Source organism: Acipenser ruthenus, chromosome 9, assembly GCF_902713425.1.
Source record: "Acipenser ruthenus chromosome 9, fAciRut3.2 maternal haplotype, whole genome shotgun sequence".
NCBI classification, from domain to species: Eukaryota; Metazoa; Chordata; class Actinopteri; order Acipenseriformes; family Acipenseridae; genus Acipenser; species Acipenser ruthenus.
Genome location: NC_081197.1, coordinates 45,979,531 through 45,997,815, shown reverse-complemented (window position 1 = coordinate 45,997,815; position 18,285 = coordinate 45,979,531). Strand labels below are relative to the sequence as shown.

The 18,285-nt window shown below is 37.7% G+C and overlaps 1 protein-coding gene across 3 annotated transcripts in view; it reads left to right on the top strand.

Moving 5' to 3' along the window:
• Positions 1–18,285, top strand: part of LOC117405751 (synaptotagmin-like protein 5) — a 78,762-nt gene that overhangs the window by 23,385 nt on the left and 37,092 nt on the right. The window contains exon 1 of one of the 3 annotated variants that reach the window (XM_059030092.1): positions 18,019–18,133. The exons of the other annotated variants lie outside the window; for them this stretch is intronic. The gene's annotated coding sequence lies outside the window, so the exon portion shown is untranslated. Of the gene's footprint in view, positions 1–18,018; positions 18,134–18,285 lie in introns of those variants that run through there. 3 annotated transcript variants of the gene reach the window in all.

Below are 18,285 nucleotides of genomic sequence, written 5' to 3'. Positions count from 1 at the left end.
TGCCCAGCCTGACCTAGATATCATAGTGCTTTATGTGTTCGAGAGTTTGTTTTGTTTAAACCTTTTATTTTTGCTCTGTGAGCGTTGTCTTTTTGTTTGTTTGTTTGTTTAATTATTTTATTTTTGAATAAAAACAGCGCACCAGCACTTTCACCCGTAGTACGTTCCTGTGTGTGTGTCTCTGTCAGCTTTCTGGGCTGGGGACGTCATCACTCTGCTATCCTGTCACAGCTAGACGGATTTATGACAGCTAAAACATTAGGATAATCCAAGAAATGAATAAATGCTGCCCTGGGGCTTGTAGTCAGCTAACCAGGTAAAAGCCTTGATAGGTTTACCTTTTCTTGTTTCCAAATTGTCCATGGCTTCATCCGTCTGAGCAGTCTTAGTACAGGTTGTATCATGAGTGATAAATGAGCAGGTGAGGAATTAGTGAATGCCAGCAGGCAGGACAGGTGACCTGTAAGAGGGGTGGGGGGATTGCCAAATTACATTAGCATCCAAATGGATTTAAGACATATGTATTTGTAAAACAACTATTTATCATGTCCATGCAAGTACTTCCCTTCAGTATAACACTGCGCCAGCTGTCAGCTTTGCTGAAAAGTGAGAGAAAGCCCTCAGGAGGTCAAAGAGACGTGTCTTTGGACCATGTTCACAAAGCCTTCCCTTCCATGCTAAGTTTCCAACATTTTGTTTGTGAGGTGAAACTGCTTATGTTAGTGAAAAAGCTAGGTGCACACATGAGACCTTAATTTAACCTCCTGATTTATTTAATATCATTTTTTTTTAACATTAATATTTTGTTTTCTTATTAGAAAAGAAAATAGGTGTAAACTTGTTACAGTAAATGGTTTGTGAACATGGCTGTTTGTGTGTTAGGTACAGTACTTGTCCTTACCCCTCAAATATTTTTCTTTCTTACAGAAATATCTTGCGGCAGTGGAGCAAAGAAAATCTGCACGTTTATTCTCTGAATATATTTGTTTTACCACAAGGAGCATATATATTTTTTAGATAGATTTAGGTATCTGATGCTGTGAAACACAAATTATTTTCTCAGGGTTCTTAAGTGATCTAGCTACCGCAGGTTGGGCATTTTCTTAAAAATAGCTTAGTTCAGAAAAACAGTTATGCACAGCATACACCTGTACGCACAGAACAGTAATCTGAGATAAAAGAAAATGAAGAAGAAAGGACTTGTTTTCTTCATTACTCCCCCTGTCACGAGTACTTGAGTAGTTGAAGGCATACATTTAAAAAAATAAAAATAAAAAGCACTATACTGGTCTCTTTTAATAAGGCTTACTAAGAATTCCAGCATTTCTTTCTTCTGAGCTGTCAAGGCTAAGTGCTGTTCGCGTGTCTTTTTTGCTGTTTTGCTTCTTGCAGAGCACACAGTTAATTGTGTGAAGTGTATGCATAATGCACTTCATAGGAGCGTGCCAGATATTCAGAGTTTACCTAATAATCAATTGCAAAACAAGATTCACAGCCTTTACAACCCCCCCCCCCCCCCCACATAATGATAGTGTCCATTGACAGACCACTTTGAATCTAACTAAGTTAAGTATGAGGCATGAGGCCATAAGCCAATATGTCTTATAGTACCTACAAAATGGCTCTATTTTTATTTTACATAAAGAAAACAAAAAACAATAAGATTTTAAACTTTAAATAGAAGTTTATGTAATGTATCGTTCCACCATCCAAAATAGTTCATATACTTTATCTTTAGAAGTAAAAAAATGTGCTGGAAAAAACGCATTAATGCTATACAAAATATTTGGAGCATTTTGAGGGATCTTTGTTAAAAGCAATGTAGCTTTACAGAAACCTTTTTTGGTAGATCCAATTATATCTTCTTGCTTAGAGACATACAGAATGACAGATGTCCCACCATACAGGAAAAGCACTCTCTGAATCCCTAAAGAATGCCCTGTCCGTACATACATCAGGGCAGTCGCACATACTGGTGCAGACAGTGACTTCTAATCAGATTGAACTCTGCTGTTCTGTTGTTATCACAGGCCTTCTGACAATCCGTCTTTAAGTGTGTCATCTTGCTTCCTACATAGAGATTGTGATAGTCGATACAGATACATGAGAGTTGGTAGTGCGGATAGTGACTGAATATCAATAAGGTGCTCGAAAAATGACTCTGAATACTCTTTGTAATACTGTACTGTATATGGAAGCTTTTATTGTAACAATGAAGAGTTTTCTAAAGATAGTTAGCTGTCAGTAAACTTCATTTTTAAGAAACTCCATTTGTTTCCTTTGCTCTAACTTGTTCTTTTAAATGGAGGCTTCATGCATTCATGGGAAAAATGAAAATGAAAATGCATGTTTGCTGTAAGTAAATGAGACTCCAGAATAAATGTCAGTTCTGTCATTTGCATGGCATCAAAAGATAAAATCATTCATGTCTCACTAAAGTCAAAGCTACTGTACAAATTTTGTGTGACAACAGCATGGAAATCAATTACTATTGCGTTTAAACTTGTTGCTGCTATGCTAGTCCATATCTTGCTGTAAAATAGCTTGCTGTATTTACATTTTGCATTTAGTACTATCATAAGAACAAAATAAAATGGACATTCTGTCTCTATTCAACCCATTCATTCCTAGTAGCTGCTTGATCTCAAAATTTTGGATCTTCAAGGAAGCCAATGACTCAAAATCGTCATAATGGCTAGGTAACCCATTCCATAATCTCTTTTTCTAACTGTCTTATGTTCCTGTTTTCTATGGGTTAACTTTCCACTCCATTAAGGTGATGGGAACCAGTATGCATCAAATGTGTTTGCTATTCCTTTCTCTCACTCCTAATTGTGTCTCTAACAAACAACATATTCTGTGTTTGTTACTCACTGGTAAGAGTTTCCTGAGGTGAGTCACAGCGTGCCCCATTAACAAGAGTTGTATGCAAGGCTGCAGTGGTGAGAGAGCAGGCGCTCAAAATGCAAATTAGACCTTGGAGATTCAAAGCTTCAATGCTTATTATCGCATAGTGTAAATGATTTGTCTGGTCATCTAAAATGCATTTCATATTTCTTGAACTTGACTTCCAGTGTAGCTGGCTATGTTGTTTGATTTTTTGTGAGTAACCCATTGCCTTTTGTAAGTAACATTGTTTTTATATATTGGTCAGAGATTAAGCTTTCTTTTTCCATTTAGAGAGCAAATCTAAGTTTTGGTTTCTATGGTGGCAATAAGGCTATTGACTATCGATAGTCAAGCCTATGCATCGTTTTTGTGTAAAGGAAAGCTTTTATTTTTTTATTAAACTGCAATTATGTTTTTCATTAAGCGCAGAGCTTCTCTGCTCCCCTCAGGTCTGACTCACTGAATCTGCATGCGATTGACCTAACCCTAACCCTTCTCCCCCCTGCCCAGCCCCTGTGAGTGTTTACAATGCCTATACAATGCCTTCCGATGTTTGGCAATTATTTTCTAAAGTAAGACCACAAGAAGGTAAAGTAAAGAAAGTAATGTTTGGGATACTCTGGTAACACAACTAATCTGCGTGACCATTTAATGAGATGACACCCTACAAAACTTCAAACAAAATCTGCATTAATTAATCTGAACTACCCCGGAGTAGAAATGAAGAAAAACAACCAAGATCGTTCCAAAAGTATCTTTGGTCAGAAGTATGAAGCATCCTGGCAACATTCGTCCCTAGTATGTATTCAGTAATGCTGGGCAGAATTGTAAGCAAGTGCCAGTCATTGCTTAAATTAAAACAAAATGTGGACACTATCATCTTCCTTAACACAATTCAAATATAATACACTTGATCACTTTTTAAAAATATATTTTTTTCTTTTTTTTCTCTCTTGATTGCTTGTTACTCTGACTTGTTATGGATTTAAACAACTTTTTTTTTTGGATTTTGCTTTGACCCCCAACTCGTACAAATCAACACGAATAAGGTAAAAAAAAAATAAAAAATTATATATTTAATTACAATATGCATGTAATCAATTTTAATATGCATAATAGTTTTTAAAGCGCTACTAGCAATGTTACACAGTAATCCACAGCTCCACATCTATTGCTGCAGGTGTTTTTTTTTACCCTTTCATACTGTCGATAAATTGATGCATCTGCTTTTTTGGAGAACGATATATTGATAGTGAAAATAGGCATCATCCCAGCCTTATTTTGCAATAAACAGCAGTTCAATAAGAAGATAGTAAAAAGGAAGGGGATTCTTCGATGTTCTGACCTCTTGTTAGCATGAGTATCACTGGTACCCTCTTTTTATTCTTGTTGGTTTTCTTACTTTAAAATTGAATATTTCAAGCACCACATGACATCACAAAAAAATATTTGCTTCCTTCTTCCAGGTACCATATGATTTCTGTGGTAAAGGTATAGGAAAAGGTCATATTGAGAGGCCAGGTGGTCAAGTCTGACCAAGGAAGTAAAAGTGTACCAGGGAGAGTACAAGCTATGAAGCGGTTCTTCAGTAGAATCTGCATATCCCCAATTAAAGTTAAAAAAGAACAAAAAGATATTTGTCACAAAAATAAGGAGTGCTAATGTTGTCAATGCCAAATGTTAAGCCTTGTTTATTATTCCTTTAGCTTTTGTTATCTGAGGGTTCCTTGGGCCGTAGGAATTCTATTCCTTTTCCAGTTTAATGTAAAAACATCAAGAACTCAGACTAGTGCCTGTCAAAACATTTCAAATAGCTTTAAAAATACAACAGTAAACTCAATACAACCCCATGCAGCACGACTAGTTAATTTAAAGCTGTAGAAAACAATGCATTTTGAGTCGAGATTTTAAAATGTGAATGTGGCGCCATTTTTGATATCTCTAGAAACAGATTTTCAGATGGCACACAGCAGCTGAAACAGAGTGGCTTTTTTTTCACCATGGGAACAAGCAGGCCTGCATTTGTGGACCTCAGTAAGATCAGAAGTATAAGGTGTTGCTTGGCCCATAGCCTTGGAGAGCGTTGTAAGATAGAAAGAGGACCTTTTATAATTGTATTAATTAGCTTACGATTGTAAGTCGCCCTGGATAAGGGCGTCTGCTAAGAAATAAATAATAATAATAATAATAATAATAATAATAACAACCACACATTAAAATATGTTTTAATTACTTGCTTATTTCTGGATTTCAATTTGAGTTTCAAAACTTTTCAGCCAATGCAAATCTAATGATAGTTGTTTCATTAGTGAGTATAGCCTAGAGCAGGCATGGGCAACATCAGGTTTAACAGCTATAGTAACTGCCTGGATGCAGGTTTAATTGATTCAACTAAACAATTAGGAACATAGTTGAAACAAAGATCTGGTCAGGAAGGTAAAAGCTGGAATCTATGAAGTCAGTTAGGACTGAATCTACAGCACAATTGGATTCTACTATTTGCACTTCAGATTATCTAAAAGGAATTGTTGTCAACAAAACAAAGTTATTTATTTATTTACAGAGTTTGGCTGAAAGGGTAATTAGACGTTGAAGGAGAGCTGAAGGAGAGCTGAATAATCGCGTATCTCAGAGCTTGAAGCCAATTGATTTTGTTCACAGCATAATGAGGTTTTATCAGGAGAGCCAAAAACAGGCCGTTTTAATCCTGTAAAAAATGTTGTCTTAACTGGGGATACAGTAGAAGACAGTATTTGTAATTACCTGTTGTAATCGCCTATTAGTTACATGCTTTAATGTTTATCTATCCAACGTAAAGTTATGTGTGGATATGCCTCAAGTCAATTTTTGTTTGTTTAACACTAGCAGGTCAGAGCCCTGCGTGTAAATAGTGTGGTTTGTGTGTTGGTTGGCAGGGATGGGGTTAATTCCTATCCCTGCCAAATACATGTGAGAATGTGGCTGTTTCCAAATTAGATAATTGGTGCTAATTGGGAACAGCTACATGATAGAGAAGAGTGTTTGTAAGTAAGTAAGTGAGTGTGTGGAAGAGAGAGTGTTTGGAAAAGGGAGGTTTTTGGTGCCACATGTAGAGAGACAAACGCTCCTGTATTTAAAATAAAACTCACTGTGATAGTGGAAGACTTGGGTGAGGGATTTTCTTTTGGGGATGTTTTTGTGTTTGTGACTTGTTTTGTTTAACCTTTTTATTTTTATCTGTGAGCAGTGTTTTCATTTATTGTGTTTAATAAATGCGCGCCCCAGTGCTTAAACCAACAGCTACTGTCTGAGTCTCTCTAACCCTTTGCCATCCTGTCACAAACACCTTTAGCAACAATAACAATATGGCATGAAATGTGTCAGTCTTAACAGTGCCTCCCTAAGAGTAGCATTCATTAAAAGATTTAACATAGAGCCCCTCTCCACCACCCCAATCTTTATAAGAAGCCATTTATGTAGTCTGTATCAAGTAATTTGTGCTCAGTACCGTTAAACGGGAGTAGTTGATTTTTCTATTTGTTCTTGTAGTGCAGGGATACCATTTCCAGCATTTTCTGCTTAGCCAGGTTACCAGGACCAGGTTTTAACCAATCAGTGTGTGAGTTTTACAGCTATTGACAGTATTCAATTGCAGATGTTCTGTTCATTTTCCATCTTGGGTATTATCTGCTGCAATTCAAATGTTTAATTTGTTCCCTGTAGGGGAACTCAATACAAGCACATACCAGTGCAATAGCTTTCATTAATCAATATGGTGTCACGTTGATTCCTTTTTTGATCAAAAAACCAATTAAAATAGCAATTAGCCTTATTGCTCAGTGTGGGCTGTGTTAGAGCTTCATTGCCATTTACCTTTACTCTGTTTTATTCATGAGTGAGTTGCATTAGTCCCAATACCCATGGATGTTACAAACATTTCCAGAAACACATAGTGTGACTTGAACTAAAGTCCAAGACTGAAAATATATTTAAATATTAATAATTACTCATTGGAAGCAGGGAAGAGGAATATTTTTTTTACACCTGTTAGCTACATTTTATTCATATTATATTTCTTTAAGGCACCTTACAAACAGCATTGTCTATAACCAGCCTCCTTCTGTGACTTTACTTTTGTTAAAAAGGTTTCTTATTGTTCACCTAGCACAGTGGGGTTGACCTGGGTAACTGAGAAATCCAATTACTACAGCACTACCTAGGAAAAACTCATTCCCATGGGATTATTCTTCAGAAGTGCCTTACATGAAATTTACTCCATACAATTATGACACATACAATTTCAAAACCCAGGTATATTCATTCATACTGTAAGCACACAAAAATATTGCACCATACTAATTTAGCCATCAGCAAAGGTTGTCAAAAAGCAAGCATTCGTGACTCATTGCAACCTAGTGGTCACCACAGTTGCCTTGTTCCTGTGAAAGTGTTGCATGTGATATGATCTAAGGTTGGAACAGCAATTGATTATCATGATATTATTGACAATAGGTTTTTGGCGTCTGTCTCTCTTAACTAGTACCTCTGTTTATAAATGTAGAGTGTTTGGGCCTGGCAGAGTTGAAAGGTTACACAGTCTTGACAGAATGAAGGCGGCTTTTCAGTTCCAGCATTTAGGGTTCTCCAGGCAAATAAGTAAGATCTGATTTAAGAAAAATGAAACAACAGAAAATATGAGAACCCATATTACAAACAGAATGAAATGGTAAGGGAATGAAAAAAATAAACAAATGGAGTGTATTCATTTTCGCATCCCTTTTGGTTGGTTGTAAGAGGTTGGTTGGGTTTACTTACTCTTCATGGCAGTCTGTGATTACGATACCGACCGGTTCTTAGCCTTGAGTCCAGTAATCCAGGACATTCACGTGTGAATAGAGTTCTATTGTACAAGGGACACAAGCACACTCTCCTCAGGGCACTCTGCAACATGCCGCTGGAGCAGACCGGATACTTGTTATCTTTCTCACCAGGTTTAGTTCAACATCTTTCTCAGCACCACCATGCCATATGGTAAAGCATATTAAAAAACATGACAAACCATGGTAAACTATGGTAAATGCATAATTTAACTATGGGGAAAGCACATGGAATCTGCAAAATTACAATTTTCCATGGGATGACACTGCATTGTAGAAGATGATGTAGCAAATGCATAGTCAGTGACTAAAAACACCACAAGGGTAAGCGATGTAACACACTGTGCGTGCTTACCTTACTGTTGACCTTTAGTGCCACTGTTGTGGCGTCACCTACTATAAATGTTGATGTTTCATCCTGGCAATGCTGGAGTGGGAAAAGCACGCGTTTAATTAGGTTTTTCTGTTTTGTAGAAACATACAGTAAATAAGTCATTTTAAATGAGTGGTAAAGTACATTGTATTGTAGATATAGACAAAGTATCACATATTGGTTGCTACTTACTGACGTCAATGAAGGTTGGTTATTGACAAAAAAGTAAATTAAGGTGCAGGCTAATTAATCTAGTGACTGCAGTGTAGCTTAGATAAAATAATAAGCTGTCACTGTGCCATTACCTAAATAAAATGTAGCCTTTCACTCATCTTTCTGGGTTTTTTCTTACTCCCCGCAGACCATTAGTTTAGAACAGCTTAAAGGCACAATGCACCAAGGAATTCCCTTCCCTATTAATGTCATTCAGTTTACTGCTGGATACTGGCGTACTCTTACAATATGTAGCTCATTCACACAGAAGTTGTTCAACATGCTTGGGTGAAGAAGATCTCCTTTAGGATCCTGACCAGGTCAAGCAAGGATAAAAACCGTTTACCCCTCCTAAAACAAACTGTGGGATTCTAATGCTCACATGAAAATGCTTCAAAAAAGAACAAGGTTAGCCTGATAAGAGACTTAATATTTGATTGATTGTAGAAATGATTTCCCCAAGCACATCTTATATCTTACAACCAACCATGAAGGATACTAGAAATGAATACACTCCCCTTTTCCAATCCTGTCAGAAAAACCTGAATTTATTTAAGGAGTCTGTATTTTCAAACACATTTTTTTGTACTGTCCCTTTACATTTTCATGATGCTTCTCATCATTGTGACTGGTTCTTATTTACTCAAATATTGCGTTTTTCAGTTTTTGGCAAGTCTGTCTTAAAGATTACATGTCCCCAGGTGTTTCTACAACTGTTTAAATAACGTACCTGTAATTTTGTTTTTCATTGTTAACATCCTGACAACTTTTTACACTTATAACTTTAAAGTCTGTTTCAAAGCTTTTTCAAAATGGCCGCTCTAGTGCACTGATAATGTGAAGCCGGGTCCACACCGCAGCGATCAATTCGCTCTCGAAATTGCACAACTTAATCGCCTGCAACTGCTTTGTCCCATAAACAGTCCTTAATTTGGTGAATAAGGCCCATTGTTTCTGAAATCTCATCCCTGTATACCTTTAATTACTTAATATTCCTTTAATGCTCTGGTGCAATTGGTAGCAATTGGATGCTATGGTATTATGAAGTCTGTTTCCTGTTTTTCCTGAAATAACTTTGGTGCTGTATTAGATGGATGGTAAAGACCTAGGAACATTAAAACTCACAATGAAATGCAGTACATACATTTCAATTGAAAAGAAATAATAATATGGGATTTAATGTTGACCTATTCACAATACAGGAAATTACAGAGCAGTGGAAAGGTAAACAAGTGGGATCTGCCACCATACAGTGTTTGTTTTCATAAATACTCCCATTTCTAGAAAACCACGTGACATGCCCCTTATGGACAATTTATTTTATTGCTTCATTGTGTTTCCCATGACTAGTTTTGTATACGTCCAGTATACGCCTGTTTGCACAGTGCTTGTGGACCGACTGCTTAATAATTATGTGGTTGGTGCGCTAATAAAAATAATCTCCTTAGTACAGTAACTTTGAAATGTTTTTTTTTACAAGAAGTACAAAAAGGGGTGGTGTAACAGGGGGCTGTTACATACGTGGGTCGTCACTGAATAATACTGAGGCAGACACAGAGCAGTGGATGTTGACACGCTGCACAGGCCCGCAGATTTAATACAATGTGTGCTGCCACCAGGGTACCAGCAAAGTAGCCCTAGTGTCAGATTTAAAGAAAAGAAAAGAAAACAAAGGGGCTCCAGAGTGACGCATCCGATAAAGGAGCTCTGCGTGGAGTGCAGGATGCGCCCTATAGCCTGGAGGTCGCCGGTTCGAGTCCAGGCTATTCCACTGCCTACCGTTCCCAGGGGGCGCCGCACAATTGGCCGAGCGCTGCCCGGGGAGGGAAGGCTTAGGTCGGCCAGGGTGTCCTCGGTTCACCGTGCATCAGCGATCCCTGTAGACTGGCCAGGCGCCTGTGGGCTTGCCTGTACGCTGCCCAGAGCTGCGTTGTCCTCCGACGCTATATCTCTGAGGTGGCTGCATGGCGGGCCTGCTGTGAAAAGAAGCGGTCGGCTGACGGCACACGTTTCAGAGGACAGCATGTGCTCGTCTTCGTCATTCCCGAGTCAGCGCAAGAGTGGTTGCGGTGAGCTGAGCCTAAAACTACAATTGGTTATTTAATATTGGGAGAAAAAGGAGATTAAAAAAAAAAAAAGAACTGAAAATAAAAGGCGAGCGCTAGCCTCACTAAAAGAGACATCCCGCTCCAGGAACCTACTACACTACGAAAACCCTCTATACTGTTTGGGATCATCTTCCCCTAAACTAACCTACCAGGTCCTGGCTGAGCAGAGCTTTCACAGGCACCGTCTTGCAGTTGAGGGGTTCCGAAGTAGTTGCCCAGCAGAGCAGATGCTCTCCTCCTGGATGTAAACAAAGCATCCGTCTTTTTGAGCTCCACACAGCCTCCTGGGGCATTATGATTACATACGCGAAAAGAAATCACCACGTGACTCGTTTAGGACTACAGGGGGGACGAAATTTGGCAGGGGGGCAAAATTTGCCATAACATCGGGTGAACCGACCTGCCTAATTGGTTGCCTAGCAATGCGTCCCCTGTTGCGTGTTCCAGCTGCTTCCATAAAGGCACACATCCACTCAAGAACCAGCAACAGGGAGTACCCTGTCACAAGTGGGTATTTACAGTAAATAATATTGTTTTTGGTAAAGCATACCACAATACAATGTGTGTGCCAAAATAAATATATTGCTACAATTTACACCAGGGTTTTTGAAATGTGAATTTAAGGAACACACTGGGGGCTATTCAATTGATCTAAACAGTGGTGGATCCACAACAGCTGTCTATATATTAGTGGCTTACATATTCTTCCAGAGCTACACAATGAAAAACTGTAAGATACAGTATCTGAACTAATTAATATTACCTTTAAACAGGTATTGTTTGTAGTGAAGTTTGAGGGTCAATAGAATGTGGTAAGCTGGTTTTAAGAGCAGCGTTTTCTTGCTTGTTTTCCCTGTAATTGTCAAACGCTGAAGCTCTCACTTCCTTCTTCATCAGCATCCTTGGGCTCTCTGGTAATCACCTCCTCCCTCTTTGTTATTAAGGGCAACGAAGTAGATGCAGTAGTTTTTCCCTCCAATTAGGTCAATGATTGTATTGATCTTCAGATCGCTCTCTTCTCACTCCAGTGCTTTGACTCCTCTGAATGTCACTGCTGCAGCTTATGTTAGTGTTGCAGACTGTCTGAAATGCATTGGGGTGCGCAATACCAATCTTGGGGCTTTCTCTTAACTACCCATGTGTCACGGATAGCTTGTGGTGGTGACGTCAGACCCGGAAGACAGTGGACACAGACAACAGTGCTGGGGTATGAAACGCGCTGATGCGCCAATTTCATTGGAACCTGAAAAGGTTTAAACAGAAAACAAAACACTGAACAAGTGCCGGTGCTTCCAACACGAGTAGCAATTGTTAATCATTTTAATTCTTTTTTTCTCCTTCTCTCTCCCGTTCTCCACTCACAAACACCCAACCTCGAGTGAGTGAAACATGCACCTATATTAATTATTCACTTTATCTGCACATCAAGTGATTGTGCAATCCCCGTGCCTAAATACAACTATATATTTTAAATCACTCGTGCTACACATACCCATTTATATCCCGTGCACCACTATATACACCTATAACAGACAACATGAATCACAAAGATACGCACAGGGGCGGGGCACACTGCCACACCATGTCATCCATGTCATCTTCAGCTATCCTGCGCTACAAAAAACATAAAAACAAAGAATGAAAGGTGTATTTTGAAAACAACATTTTGTATACCTATAAATTAAAACAGGAAAAGAATTAAACATTTGGAAAACTGACACTAAAACCTACCCAGGCAAAAGAAAATCTCAGAAGAGATTTATAAAAACGGGCTAATCCAGCAGCAACATTCGCTGCTGGTGAGTCAGACACTGAAGCTATTAACTGAAACAGTGATTCAACAATGTTATAGCTACATACATTGAAAAAATGAATAATAAAGTTAGTCAGAAGAAGTCGGTGATCATACATACATATTTTCTGCATTCATCAATGTACAATATGCATTGGTGTGAAGTAATTTCAAAGCACATTTAAACAGAAAGGTACCCTCTATAACTGTACAGAGATGTTGGACTCCCGTAGTCACTGTGCATTAGATGACCAACGGATTCTACATAGAGTACTCCACGAATGAACATACCATCTGTGTTCTTTCATTATGTTTGTATAACATATGAATAACTTCACTCTGTATGGTTGAAGTTATTCAATGAGATGTCTTTCAACACTTGTATAAATAAAGATATCCAAGTTTTTTTTAAAGATAAACTGAACCCTTTTTTTTTTTAGCAGTGCTCAAGTGATAACGATTGGACATATTGAGTGTACGAGGACTTCTGAGTGGATACAGAGAAATCTGTGTCCTAGATTAAATGAACGTTTTCCACACTGTCGTGTTATTACAGGATAACAGGATTTAGTTTCCAAAAGAAAGTAAATGACACAGCGATTCCACTTGGCATGTAACAGAATTTCTGTCTGTTACATAATTTGGGAAGAACATTTCCCTCATGTTTCTTAGAAAATATAATGTGTCATTGTGTTTTTAGACCCAGTTCTGTACCAGACTTAAAGATAAAAAAAAATAACTCTTGTGTCTTACAGTGGCTGTCCTATTACCAGCACATTGGCTTACATCCCTCAGGGAGGCAGGTATGCATTTCATGCACTGTTACCTTCCATCTGACAGCAGCTTGATGTAGCTGTTCAAGAGAAATCTGTCCGGGGATTCTGAGCCCAGTAGTTTACTGCAGCCAGCAAGAGCCTGTCCCACTGAAGCACATGCAAGGTCGATATTAATCGGGCCTTTTTTTCCACCCTAAATGTGTTAAAATTGTAACTCTGCAAGAATTTTATTATGAAATTATATATGCAGTATGAAACTACAAAGGCTTAACGATAAGCTTTGGTGTAAGTAGTGTGGATTATTTATTTTTTTTAAAGTACCTTAATTGTACAGTTATTACTTCGAAAGTGATATACAGTGGTGTAAAATGTGCAGGCATGTACTACTGTATATATGAATGTTCTTCTCAGTTACGCTAAGCACTTTAGGCACCACACATACACATATAGTGTAGACCGAGGAGCAGCTGTGGGAACATTATATTATGTACTTAGGGAGGTTTTGCACGTAATCAGGACTGCAGGTGACACACCCAATACATCTATACTTGTGCATGTGTACAGACTATATTTGGATAAGGAGAGTCTATATTGGTAACTTTTCTTCCTTAATAAAGCAAGGCAGCCTTGATGAAGACTTATTCTTTCCTTTTGTGATCCTTTCTCAATAATCTATCAGACTGTCCCTTATACACCTACTGTGCCGTGTGGTAGTGCCTGGAATAGAGCTTCCTTGATTGGTGGATGAACGTTCTGAGGTTTCCACTAAGCATTCCTGTCTGACACATTACCTGCTAGATACCACAGTGAGAGTTAAGTGTCCCTGAGGGGAAAGACAAAGTTAATATCTCCAGGTAATGACCGGTAAGGAGGCTATTAATACTATTATAAACCAAATGTTTATAGATTTTTCTCTCTGTGAAGACATTTGTTAAAATGTGTTTTTAGGTTATATATTGGACTGGATCACTTGAAATTTATCTCGCCAATAAAGTCTTGTTAGCTTCAGAGGACTTCTACCTCTGGGATAGTGACCGCTTGTACTGGGAGCCTGGTTAGTTGAGAGGATCCATAAGGTTTATATATTAATTGTTTTTATGTCAGTTTAGTCAGTTCAATGTACCTTCAGCCCTGTTCTATGGGGATTATCAACCAGGTCATCATATAACAGAACACTTAAGTGCTCCAATAATATAAACTGTGGATTGGAATACAGTACTTTCTGGCAATAACTTGCCTTTTTTGCATTTAAAATGGGCCCTAAAATGCTGCTGCTTGTTAATAGATGCAAATGCTTTGTGTGATATTCATTGTACAGGAAAATGATGCACCCCTATAAAATGGATTGCACATAAAGCACTTACATTACATATGGATGTATTTACATTGAATAGGATGGTGTGTGTAGCTGTGTGTGTTTGTGTGTGTGTGTGTGTGTGTGTGTGTGTGTTTGTGTTTGTGTGTGTACAGGTACTGTACCCCCATCTTATTTATTTAATATATTCATTCTTTGGAATATGCTATATACAGCATTAGCAGTCAATGGAAGTGTTTGAAGAATTTGGCAGGCTTGCTCCTGGGGTATTGTGTACAATCATTTTAACATCTTCTTGTTGTGTGCTCCTGAGCTGGAGGGGAAACTGTTTGAATTGAACAAATGCAATGTATGCTTGACAGCATTAGACAGGATTAAAGGCTGAGTCAAACTGAACAGAGTGAAGCGTCAGAACCATTCAAGGAGTGATACAGAAAGGAATGAGTCACCTTCAATCTGCAAACGAATGGGACATAGCTAAAAAGAAAACAAAACTTTATTTTCAAATAAATAACTCAGGAGCTTTCATTTAAGATCTCCTGCATGCACCTTAGTCATTTTTTTCTAATTCTGTACATAACTGGACATTCTAACTTTGGAAGAAAATCCAGGGGTAAAATAATTGGGTACTCCAACTGAAAATAATAATAATAATAATAATAATAATAATAATAATAATAATAATAATAATAATAATAATAATAATAATAATCTTGAGGACTATAAATTATGCTGGTGAGCCAGCAACAATAAATAAAGAAAACAATTGAACCATGCCTGCCTCGCGGGAGTGTTGGTGTCAAGAAGCTTCAAGTCCCTTTCAAAATGTTTGGCTATTATTATTACCCATAAAGGAACGCTCTTATGATAGTTCCAGGTTGAATGCCATGCATTGTAGAAACATAATACCCTACTGATATGGAAAAATAGCAAACTGGGAATTGCACAACATAATGGCCGCTGTCAGTTAGAGATGTATCTTTAAGCTCAGTATGAAGTGCTACCCTCGATTTATCATGTTTTGTAATCCAAGCAACTTCAAGGTTTTTACCGGTGGGGATATTTTCTTTTCTGAATGTGAATGTATTGATATAATGACAGTCAGGGAGTAATACTGTACAGCTATGGCCAAAAGTGTTGCACCACCTAGAATTGTAGGATTGAGACCACATTTAAAAAAAAGACTATATAAACATAATTTAGATCTTTATCTGACATCGTGTAATCAAAGAAACTACGAAATCATATTGCAGAAGTCTACCGAAATACAGTCAGCGCCGCTTTATCGGGACGCCTCGAGAGAAGGAAAAATATCCCGAATAAGCAGCTGTCCCAGTTAAACGAGAGGCAGTTGAGACGACCTTAGTCACACCTTTTTGATTCTTAATGAAAAGAAAAAAAGAAAAGAAAATCACATTATGATTACATTTTAAATACATAATTAAAAATACGATTCAATGTTTTTTTTTCTATTCCTTAACAAAATTAATCGCTGTTTTATACTTCTACATGAAATGAAAAAGAATGAAATCACATCACAAGGCGAGGCACCTGCGATGTTGACATGCCAACTTTCTTTGCCACAGCATCCTGAGAAACCACAGGAGAGTCCTCCTTCAAGAGTTCAACGTGGTTTACACAGTTTACGCAAGTCACAGGGTAATCACGTACTGACTGCACTGTGCTATCTGTGCTGTGAAAGCGATCTCCGTTCATCATTTGAAAATACTGCATCCCAATTAAACAAAGTGACGTCCCAATTAAACGACATAAATAGATGGGAAGAACTGCTTAAATGGGAGTTGTATCCCATGTAAGCAGAAATCCCGACTATCAGTATCATGATTAGGCAGTGCTGAAGTAGTACAGTATTTCATGTTAGATTTTGAAATGGCACATTTTTCATTTTTTTGTGAAGTATATGGAAAACTACAAAGCAATATATAATTCAATATGGTAATGTAACATTATTCAGCAGGTTTAATTCGACTTTAAGAAGCAACATTTGTTAATTCTATAGTGTGATGCTAAACTTTTGCCCATAGCTGTATCTGTGACTAAATGGGAAAACAATATGTTTTATAAACACTTTAATATTTACTAACCTAAAATATATTAAAGCCTAATTGGCACAGTGCAATGAAGGGTTAAACCAATGGCTGCAGTGATGACTCATATTGCATGCAATTAAATGATATATGAGTTTGTTTTTCTCCAGAATTCCACGTTCATACTGTTGGCCCAAGCAGTATTTGTCTTTGCAGTTCCTAATGAAACATGTCAGTTAGCCATGCATGCAATTGTAGGGTAAGCATGCACCAGAGACACTGCGCTAGCCACTGTACAGTCCGATTGCCAATGTACAGTAAAAAAAAAAAAGATTCACTGAGAAGTAGAAATTGTGCAGAGGATGAATGTCATCTTTCCCTTAAATAAGACAGGATGCTTCAGCAGCTTCTCTCCAGGTAAATATGCTCTTGTTCATACAACCATACAACCCTATTCAGAGTGCCGTTGAGGGACTCATAACCATTCATGATTCCTTTCAGCAACATTCCCCACAACATTTTATTGTATAGCACCCTTAAAACAGCTTGGTTTATTTAGCTAGATTATCATATCATACGTATATACTGTATAAGAAACGCCTTTAAGCTCTTTTGCACTTTCAAAGATTTTTCTCTGTTCTGTTTTTATGTAACCCAATACGCTCCTCACAAAAATTTATATTTTTAAATACTCTGTGAGGTTTCCTTGTTTTAACAAAGCAGTTATTTCCTTGTGCATTCCAGGGTCAGTCTGTTTCTTGTACTCCAAACATAAGTTATTGTTGAGTTTATCGTATATCAGTTACATCATTTCTAAATATGCTGAAGACTATTACGGTATTTTGTATTATTAAACATATCCTCATACCTGCATAACCTCATACACTACTACTAAGTGTATGTGCTACTGTCCCCACAGGGGTTATATATTCACTGTGACAAGGCTACAGCATGTGGATACATAAAATGATGTAGCTTTGAGAAAATCCATTTAGTAATTTTAAAAAACATAAGAGGATGATTACAGGAGGCTAAAACACATACATCTACTCTTTTTAGGCTAGCCTGGATTTGGCAAAACCATTCTTTAAATATGTAGCAATTAGATTGATTTTAACACTGAAGATCTGATCATATTAACACTTATTAAATATTAATTCTGGAGATTTTAATCATATTTTAAAACTGTTGGGACCTGTTGTGAAGTGGAAGAAATGCTGTCTTGTGTTAATAAGGTAAAGATGATAATAGGAATTAAACCCGACTCTGTCAATTGGGCCATTGTATTTGACTGAATTTATTAGACAGACTTTTATTGTACATATTCAATAAAAAGTCTGTGTTAATGTACATCTAGTACTGATGGTCTTATGTATTGACCTGTAAAATCTAGCAAAACAGCTATATACCCACAGCACTGTGTACAGCACAGCATGTGGTGTACTGACTGTTCTTCTGCACATTAGCATACCTGCAGTTTACTGTAAGAGAGCGAGAAAGCCTTTACTGAACTTTAAAGGCGTTGCCAGGCTTGTAGAGAACGTAGGGGAGTTCTAAACGTACAGTATTAATCACCTGGGTGTGTGTGTGCGTGTGTGTGTGTGTGTGTGTGTGCGTGTGTGTGTGTGTGTGTGTGTGTGTGCGTGCATTCCACTGCTGACGACTGTGCCTAGACAGGTTTGTCAGGATCAGGGACACCTGACTGGGAACACATTTTATCTCACAGCAGGGTCCTTCATTTGAAAAGACATTATTTCAGCCAGGTAAGAGTTTACGCTTAACATGTTTTAAAAACATTTGAGCAGGGAAGTACTGTCACGTTTGTTTGGTTCATATATTTATTTTCTTTTTAGTTTGTTTGTTTGTGTTTCATAATGTAGTTGGTGTGCTTGTTGTTGTTGTTGTGGCTTGTTTT